At 36.1% G+C, this 9330-nt stretch overlaps 1 pseudogene; it reads right to left on the reverse strand.

The window, feature by feature from the left end:
- Window positions 1-6307: 6307 nt before the first annotated feature.
- On the reverse strand, window positions 6308-7777 carry LOC132674584 (CUGBP Elav-like family member 4 pseudogene; annotated as a pseudogene).
- Window positions 7778-9330: the final 1553 nt, after the last annotated feature.

A 9330-nucleotide genomic window follows, 5' to 3' on the forward strand; every position in this document is an offset into this window, starting at 1 on the left:
GTTAAAGTTCCAGGTGTTAAACCTCACTTATAATTAGACTCTTCTGCTTTTCAAAGCCAAAGTTTATGGAGATTTGTCTTCTCTGTGTGGGCCCCCCATACCTGGAGTGCCTGCTGTGGGATTTAGTCTTCTCTCCTCTCCATGCCCACAATGTTCCTTCCTCCTGCAGACAGTCCCTTGAGTCCCTTTGGCTCCCACTACATCTCTACCCTTTCTTCTTGGATGTGGCCTCTTCTCTGCATTTAGTTGTGAAGAGTCTGTTCTGCCAGCCTTGGGTCAATTTTTGGGCAATTTACACTGATGTGTGTGTTATGTAGCTGTATTGTGGGATGATGTGACTTAGGATCCTCATATTCTGCCATTTTCCCCAGAAGTTTAGTTATCTATTTCTTTTTGAGTCAACTTTGAAAATTCATGTTTTTTAAAATTTATTTTCATTTTATCTTAGTTGTCAAATTTATTGGCATACTTAATATTAATTTATTATTTTAATTTCTGAAGCTAAAATAGACATCTCTTGATGTTGATAACTTTTTTCTCTTTTTATGTTGATAAGTTGTGTTATTTTTCAATTTATATTATGTTTACAAAAAATAGTTGATATCATTAATGTTCTCTATTATTTTTCTGTTTCTCACTTTATCAGTTTCTGCTGTGATCTTTACTATTTTCTTTTTACTACTTACTTTGGGTAGAACTTACTCTTTTTGTTCTTGTTTATTAAGGCAAACAAAAAAATAACAGAACTCTTCAATGATATAAATTTCCCTTATGTGCTATTTTAGCTTCATCTCACAAATTATAATATGTTGTATTTTCATTTTCATCCTATTCAGAATGCTCTCTATGTTACATTTTGATTTCACTGACCCATGTTATTAAAATATGTTATTTAATTTCTGAACATCTGCAGATATTCTAGATATCTTTCCATTATTGATTTCTAATTTTATTTAATTGTTGCAAAAGAACATACTTCGTATTCTAAATTCTTTTAAGTTATTATGAATTATTTTATGACTCAGACAGTTGCATACATTTTTTTTTTATTCAATTACAAATTCACCAGTACTAGTGTCCATAAGTTTTTATTTTTGGAGATTTGAACTTTCCTCTGTAAACTAACAAGTGGCCAAATTTTGTGAAACTTACATATCTGTTTAGTCTATAATTTTCTGAGAGGATGTTCTCACACTATGACTTTAGATTAATCAATTTCTCCCTGTAGAATTCTAGTCTCTTCCATGATAGAATAATTTATAGTTGACCTGGCTCTTCCCAACTATAAACAACTGTAAAACTTGACAGACAATATGAGGCAATTTTTTGGGGGGGCATTGGAAAGCAGATAGTGCATGGCTATGGTCCTGAAGAAGGAAAACACTTGATTTGAGTTCCATGTTTACCCTTTCTTATAATGTACTTTGCAAACTATGGTACTAGGAAATGGAATACAAATTTTAAAGATCATCAGGTCAGCAAGGTGGAAGTGTCAGAAATCAGATTCCAGGGATTCTGATTTCTCAGAAATCTGCATAGGTTTCCTTTTGAGTTTTGACCAAATACTAAACACATATGCAGGTTATGTGAGGCCTGAGAAAGAACTGTCATCGAGAAACTAAAAACTGGATGGAGATTTCATAGGTCATGAAGTTCTAAGAGATACTAACACATCCATTAGCCAAAGTGGAGACACCTTGTTGAACATAACAGGAATACAAATGAGAAAAAAGAAAAGCCACACACTGAGGCAAAGGCTAATCTAGTCTTACCCAAGGATTATAGTGGATCTATCTTCAATGTAAACTAAAACTGAATGAGCCCTGGCTAAATGATAGTAATTAAACTTCTTCTCAAATAAAAATCAACACTCTTTAAAGGAAGACACCAAAATCACAACACTCAGCAGCATAGTATCACAATGTTCATTTATATATATATACATATGTATATACACATATATATATAATATATATTATAAACATTTAGGAAGAATGAAAATGTGACTCATAGCCAGGAAAAACAAAAAAATCAATAGCAACAGCCTTAGAGGTAACAAAAATCTTGTTATTAGCAAATCAAGAGCTTAAAACACCCACTACAGGTATATTCAAGGGTATAAAGAAAATATCAATACCACAGGTTATTGAATGGTAACTCAAGGCAGAGAAGTTGAAACTGCAAAACCAAATAATCAAATAGAAATTTTAGAACTTAGAAACTTAATATCTGAAATGAAAAATTCAAGAGATGGGCTTTATTATTGATATGATACTAGAGATACAGAAATAATGAAGTTGAAAACAGTATAAACTATCTAATTTGGTCATGTTTTGTAAGTCTCCTTTATACTTCTAAATTTCCTCTCCCTTTTTCATACAACGGATTTTCCAGAGAAACAGTCATTTTTCCTATATAAAGTCCCACATTTTGGATTTAACTACTTCTTAAAGAACCCTCTCATCCCAGTATCTGAAATTGTTCATTTATTCTAGTGTTTCTTTTCTACTCAGTTTTAATTCTACCCCCACTATTTGGAAGTCTCTGTCAGTTTCTAAAGATTTCTGAGATATGTCTGAACCTCTAGAATAGCACTATCTGATATATGGGTATGAATCATATAAGCAGTTTTAACTTTTCTACTAGCCACATTAGAAAAAAATGAAAAGAAACAGATGATATTAATTTTGACAATACATTTTACACAATCCTATTTATCATAAATAATTAACATTTTAATTTTAAATCAAAATAAAAGCTTGGGATAATTTATGCTCTTTTTTTTTTTTTTTTTTTTTTTTTTGTGGAGGGGCCACTAAGTCTCCAAAACCTGGTGCGTATTTCATATTATCAGTAAATTGGAATCCAGACTAGCTTAATAGCTATATATGGGTAGTAGCCACCATATTTGACACCTTAGCTCTTCAGAGATTAAGCTACCCCAGGACACTCTGATAGTCATGCTGCCAGTGTAGTGAGGCTTGGTAAATATTTTTAACCTCCCACCCACAAATTATAGCCTATAGATACTTTTTCTTGTTTCCCGATTTTCTCAATATGCATGGGAATATCTGCTGGGGTTTTCTGGACTCTGAGACTTTAGAACTGTTAGTACTCCCTTTTTCTTCTCCCAGCTACTTACTTGTACTGCTGTTAAACCCATGAGGGGTCTATGAAGGATTTGCTGTTTCATTCACGTTCAGGGCATTTGGGTAGGGTGATGGGGATAACTTGTAACTTGGTTTTGCTGAAATTGCTGCTTCTGTGTTCTCTTTGGTGTTCCAGTTGCTATTTCTGTTTCTATGTTAGGGTTTATAAAGCAAACGAAGCATCATTGTTTTGTCCCATTCAGAACCCTACCTCCTTACATTTACCTACATTTTCTACCAATATATTTATTCAAAAAATCAAAACCTTTTTTTCTAAAATTACTTTCACTGTTCAATAAATTTATACTTGAAAAGTGTTTTCTGTGAATACTAGCTGGTTTCTGTTTAATTTTCTTTTATTATGTTTTATTGGTTTCTTTGTTCATCCCCCCCCCCCCCTTTTTTTTTTTCAGTTTTCAATTATATCTTTCTCTTTCTTCCTTATGCTGTATCATTTTGAGAAAGTAATCTCTATATATTTCCTTCAAAAATTTTTTTGGAAACAAACCAAAATCTTATTTGGCTTTATTTGTCCTTAGTTTTGAATGCCACTTTTGTTGGACATTTAGTTACTAATTTGTAAAGTTTTCCTTGATGACTTTAAACATATTGTTCTATTGTTTCCTGGCAGAGTTGTTGATGAAATGTCTGGTATTTGTTCTTTTGTAAGGAACTAGAATTCTGTCTATGGAATCGTTTAGGAATTTAATGTTATTCTTGGGACTCTGAAACTTCACCAAAATGTCCTGGCTATGATACTGACTTGCTTAGTACTAGATACGCCATTTTGTTCTGAAATATTCAATTTTAAGAAGTAGTTTTTTATTGTGTATCTGATTTCTTCCTGTTTTTCTTACTTCTATAACTACATTGATTGATTTTAGAATGCCTGTATCTTATTATGTATCTCCATGTCTCATTGCTTCTCTAATTCTTTCCATTTCTTTTCTTTCTTTTTCTTTTAAAATGTGCTTTAATTTGGGCTAAGCTAGAGAAAGCACCAACTAATAGTTACAGAAGGTTACAAGGAATTTTACGGAGTTGAGTGTGAAAAGATAAGTTGTATTGAATTTCAGCTTTTTTTTGTTTTTGTTTTTGTTTTCTTCTGGACATCCCAAAAGGAGGAGCCAAGAGAAAGAAAAAAACAATTTTAAAAGGAATAATTAACCAACAAAATGAAAAGATAAAGGAGAGTAACCAGATAGTTGTTTTTCTAAAAAAAAAAAGAGAGAGAGAGAGAGAGAAAGAAAGAGGAAAGAAAGGAAGAAAGAAAGAAAGGAAGAAAGAAAGAGGAAAGAAAGAAAGAAAGAAAGAAAGAAAGAAAGAAAGAAAGAAAGAAAGAAAGAAATGGTAGATCTGAGATGTCCTGGCTTCCAGATGAACTGGGTAACAATGGGAGAAGGGCTATCAAGGAGAATGCCAAAATAAGTCTTCCCAAAGGAGCAAATAAATTATATCAAATATGTTATACTTTAAAATATGTCTTCTTCAATAATTCAGTGCTTTTTTCTGATTTTGAGCTTTTTAATAGTCTTTTTTAACTGCAATAAATAATTTACCAAAGATAAATTTTGTGCTTTTATTACGTAATTTTCCTCGTTATTTTCTCTATCAGTACAATTAAAAGCCTTATAAAATATGTAAATTTATTTACAAAAAAACTGAACCAGCATAATTTAAACATCCTTGTTTTTCAAAATTCCTTCTAAACGGTTTTCAGAAATCTTCAAAGATTGTTTATTTTTTTCTCTCTTCTTCAAGGCTTTTTCTAAGTGTGTGTTTGTGTTGTTTAGTTGTTTTAGGATGAAAGTTCCCAGGTCTCTCTTGCCTGGAAAATCTCTGGAAGGTGATAAAGCGGAAAGGGTTGAGGGTTTGCAGAGAGAGGATGATCTGATAGTGCATCCAGATCCCAGTGCAAGGCAGGCAAGAGCTGGTGGAAGGCCTTTACTGCTTGGGGCACAGCCTCCACCAGTGGTGGGCACCCAGGAGCCTGCAAGTCTGGGTGAGGCTGGCCTGGCTCTGGGGGTCAATGGCTTCCGAGAGCATGCAGGAAGAAGGGATTCGCCCTGAGACTCAACTCTGCAAAAGTACAGCACTACAACTTCCGGGATTTTAGCAGTAATGCTAACATCTATAGGGTTTTTTTTCCTTTAATTTTTTAAAATCTGCATTCTCCTAATTTTTCCTCTATTTTATAGGTATTTTAAATGCTTTTTAAAAAATTCTGTATACTTATTAGGATTTTAAGAGGGGAAAGAGAAGCATTTACAAACTTTTCACAATTATCTTGCTTCTGTCAGTCCCTTTTTTCACCTCCTTGTTTTCTCACACTTCATGGTTAATGTGTTTTAATATTTTTGTTACTATCTCCAAACACCCACCCATTTGTTCATCTTAATGGCTCCATCCAGACATATGATACATAAAACTGTAGGAAAGCGTCATAGACTTGAACAAGGATAATGAAGGCACCTCTCAAAGTATAAAAGAACTATTATTTTACTCTTTTAAAAGCACTGAAGCATTTTCCCCTTTTTGGTTTTTTTGTGGTTTTTAAATTTCATTTTTCATTACATTTTTCAGACAATCATGCTAAGCTGTCTCAAGAACACCCACGCTTCGGGAAGGAGGTTCTCCTCCATGACCCCTCTGGTTGACATCGAGCTACACATCTGCAATAAAAAGTTTGGTCCTTTGGTCCCCAGATAGCTAAAGGAATAATAGAGATGCTCATTGGCGTCTTCCTAGCTGTCCCCTGGGAACCATCCCGGCCACACAGCTTGCCCTAGCCTGCCCCAGCCTGCCCCAGCTTGCCCTAGAGCCCTCAGGCTAGAAAAGCTCTGGGGATCAGTAAGCTGCGTTTCTTCCTGATTCTCAGCCCTTCAGCATCCCCATCTGGTCTCAAGTTATTTTGTTGGGAAGATGCCATTTTTTGTGCTTCCCCCCCCCCCATTTTTCTTCATTGTCTTCTTCTTCACGTCATATATATTTTCCCCCAAGCACGTGCCCTCTGAATCTCACAGATACTATACTTTCCTTAACGAAATATTACAGTTCACTGAGTGTCTGGAGTCCTCAGCTTGATTGATATTGGCTGATACGTCAAAAGTTCTCATTTTCAAATAGAGAGAGAGAGGTTTGTTTTTTAATGTAGCCCATTAAGCATCCTGCCCTGCACGTGTCCTGGTCTTCCCCCCGGGGTGAGGGGAGAGACCTGTAGGTGCACCGGAAGGGCGATTGGCGTCTCTGGGCCGCTTCTGCTGCACTTTGAGCCTCTCATGCTCCCCCTGGAAGACGTTCACGGCCTGGCTGACGGTCTGCACGCTGGCTGGGAGGTTGGAGCTCACAGAACCTTCTCTCTGTTGTTGGGGGATCAATGGAAGTTACTGAGGAAAGGCCTGTCTTATCTGACCATAGTTGGCACAATAGGCCATGGGACCTGAATACTTTTGATTCCAGTAGCCTGTTGCAGGGAGCCTGTGGTGGTGGGCCTCTGTGCTGGGTAGGGGGGCAGGGATACCAGTGGGAAACAGTTTCCACGGTAGCTTGCCCACTGGCCTGTTGGGGAGGCCCGTGAAGCCGGTCACCCCAGTAGGGGATGGGGCGCTAGGCACGCACAGCTGGTGAAGTGATGCCCGGAGAGGTGCTGCCACCTGAATTGGGGTTATGGTGAGGCCGCCAGGACGTTCATGTTGAGGGCCACCATCTGTTGCATCTGAGCAGCAGTGAAGGCAGCCATGGGGTTCAGGTGGCCATCCGGCACAAATGACGCCATCAGTGCCTCTTGCTGCTGTATCAGTGCTGGTGTGTGGGTGCTGGGAGCCCCAAATGGGATGGCCATGGGGTTGAACATGCCCACCTGGCCAGTTATCTGCTGCATTTTTAGCATCATGTACTCTTGTCAGTGTGGCAAGATTGACCACCAGACTGGATGAGGCTCCTAGAATAGTCTAGCTCTTTATTTCATTTTTTTTTTTTTTATGTGTTTTTAACACTAAGAAAATTCTCTGGGACCTTCCTCCATTTGATTGATTTGATCTCTGGTACTGGCCATTTTTCTCTTCTGCCTGTTAGTTAAAATAATTTTAATTTTACCTTGCCAAATTTATTTGCAGCTTATAGGAAATCAAATTCTTTTTTATAAGAGAAATATCCTAACTACTCTGATGAAATTATTTATACTTACATAAAGTCTTTGTCTTTCTTATTAATTCTGTCACTTCAGCTGTTAATTCTTTAGTTTGTTAATTTTGGAACTTAAATTAATGTTCTAATTTTTTTTCTGAACCTTATTCTTTTCTCCAGATTTTCAAAAAGATGGTCTTTGAGGAATTGCCTTCCGCCCCTATTCACACTTTCTGTGTTTCTCTGTGTATTTTAAGGAGAGGGGAATGGTATTTCTTAGAGTTCCTGGCCAGCTTGTTTCAGGCTGGGCTCTACCAATGGTTGGAGGAGGAGAAGGCGGGTTGATATCAGCATTAATACAGCAGTAGCTAACACCAATTCAAGAGCAAGCCTCTTTTCCACAGCAGTCAGAATTGGCTCCTTGTCTTCCTTGGTGGTCTTGTTAATCCCACCTGGAACTTTTTGCAGGGTTCATACTTTACCTTGGGTGGTTCTTTCCCCATGTTGCCTATCAATGGTGGGGCTGTTTATCAAGGTCTAGGTACAGCTCTGCTACCTCTCCTTTCATTGTGGATTCCAGGAAATAAGCCCCTCCCTTTTGTGCCTCAGACCTGCAGATCATAGCTCTTTCCTGTAGTTGCTAACATCCGAGTTACCTCACTATTTCCCTTTTGCTCTCATAGGCCTTCCAATACCCATGTAACCAATTCTCTGTATTAAATTTTCTGTGAAATACCTTAAATGGTTTCTGTTTTCCTTATTGGCCTTTGAATATGTTCTTCTTATTTGTCTTTGGAAACTTATTATATAGAGTTGCCAGATAAAATAGAAGATACAATATTTAGTATATACTTATAGTGAGAAATTAGTCATTGCCTATCTGAAATGTAAATTGAACTGAATGTCCTAAATATTTATTTCTTAAATCTGACAGCACTATGATTATATTCTTTACCAACCTGCTCTTTTGGTTATGGTACATTATGGTTTAGAATATGCCACTGAGAGAGATGTGCTGTTGCTGGTCTTCTGTAGGAGGTTTCTCACCTTGAGGGATGTATCCACCTGAAGCATCATTATCCCTATCCAGTTCTACTGCCAGCACTCATTGCCTTAGACTAGGAACAAGTGAAGATGCTGCTGCAAAACAGCACACTTTGGGTTTAGGGAGCCATACTGTGTTGGAATTCATCATATGAAGTCATTAATGTTAACTGACAGTTTTCTTAAAATAATCCATGTGGGTTTGTCTTGAGTAATTTTTTATTTGAAGATTTATAGTCTATTTTTCTTCCATTCAATTGAGCTAAATGTGTGCATCTGTTTATTGGATAATTCCTATGTGAAAATATTACAACATTTAACTTACTGATCTCTAAATAAAGCAGGTCACATATGCCTGCTACCTTTTTCTGTAATGCTGTTGAAGGTAACTACTTAAATTTCCATTTTTCTTTTTAATTAAGAGAAACAAATGAAAGATAAACACACAGCTTGTGATTAATGTGGGACCTTGGATTTAATCAGTCATGAAAGGAATTTTTGGACTTCATGTGCAAGACCTAACAGATATAATGGCACATCTACTCAGAATCAGGAAGCAGATTTAATTAGACAATTAGTATTTTCTATCTCAGTTCCCATTTTGATTGTCTTCCCTATTACTCTGGATTTCAAAAGATTTCATTCATGATATGCCAACATTTAGTTAAATCCTTTCCTTACTCCATGGATTAAACTTCTTTGGAGTCAGCTTAAACTAAATACCTGATTCTGCTAAAACAAGGTTACATATCATTATATTTTTATAATATCTTTATATGTGTTTTCTACATGTGGCAAGATATATGAATAGTCAGTCAGGACACTTTGGTAGTACAAGTTAAAGTTATAAGAACAGTTTATTTTGATACAGATAAGGAAAGATAGAAAACATCTTTGTAAATATGAGATCAAGTCCATTAAAAATAACTTTAAATGAATAAAGAAAAATAAGAGTCTGGTTTTTATTATTTTTTTCATAACTTATAGAAAAATCTAAGAGAATAATTCATCC

Source organism: Panthera onca, chromosome B2 (assembly GCF_046562875.1).
Source record: "Panthera onca isolate mPanOnc1 chromosome B2, mPanOnc1 haplotype 2, whole genome shotgun sequence".
Classification (NCBI taxonomy): Eukaryota; Metazoa; Chordata; class Mammalia; order Carnivora; family Felidae; genus Panthera; species Panthera onca.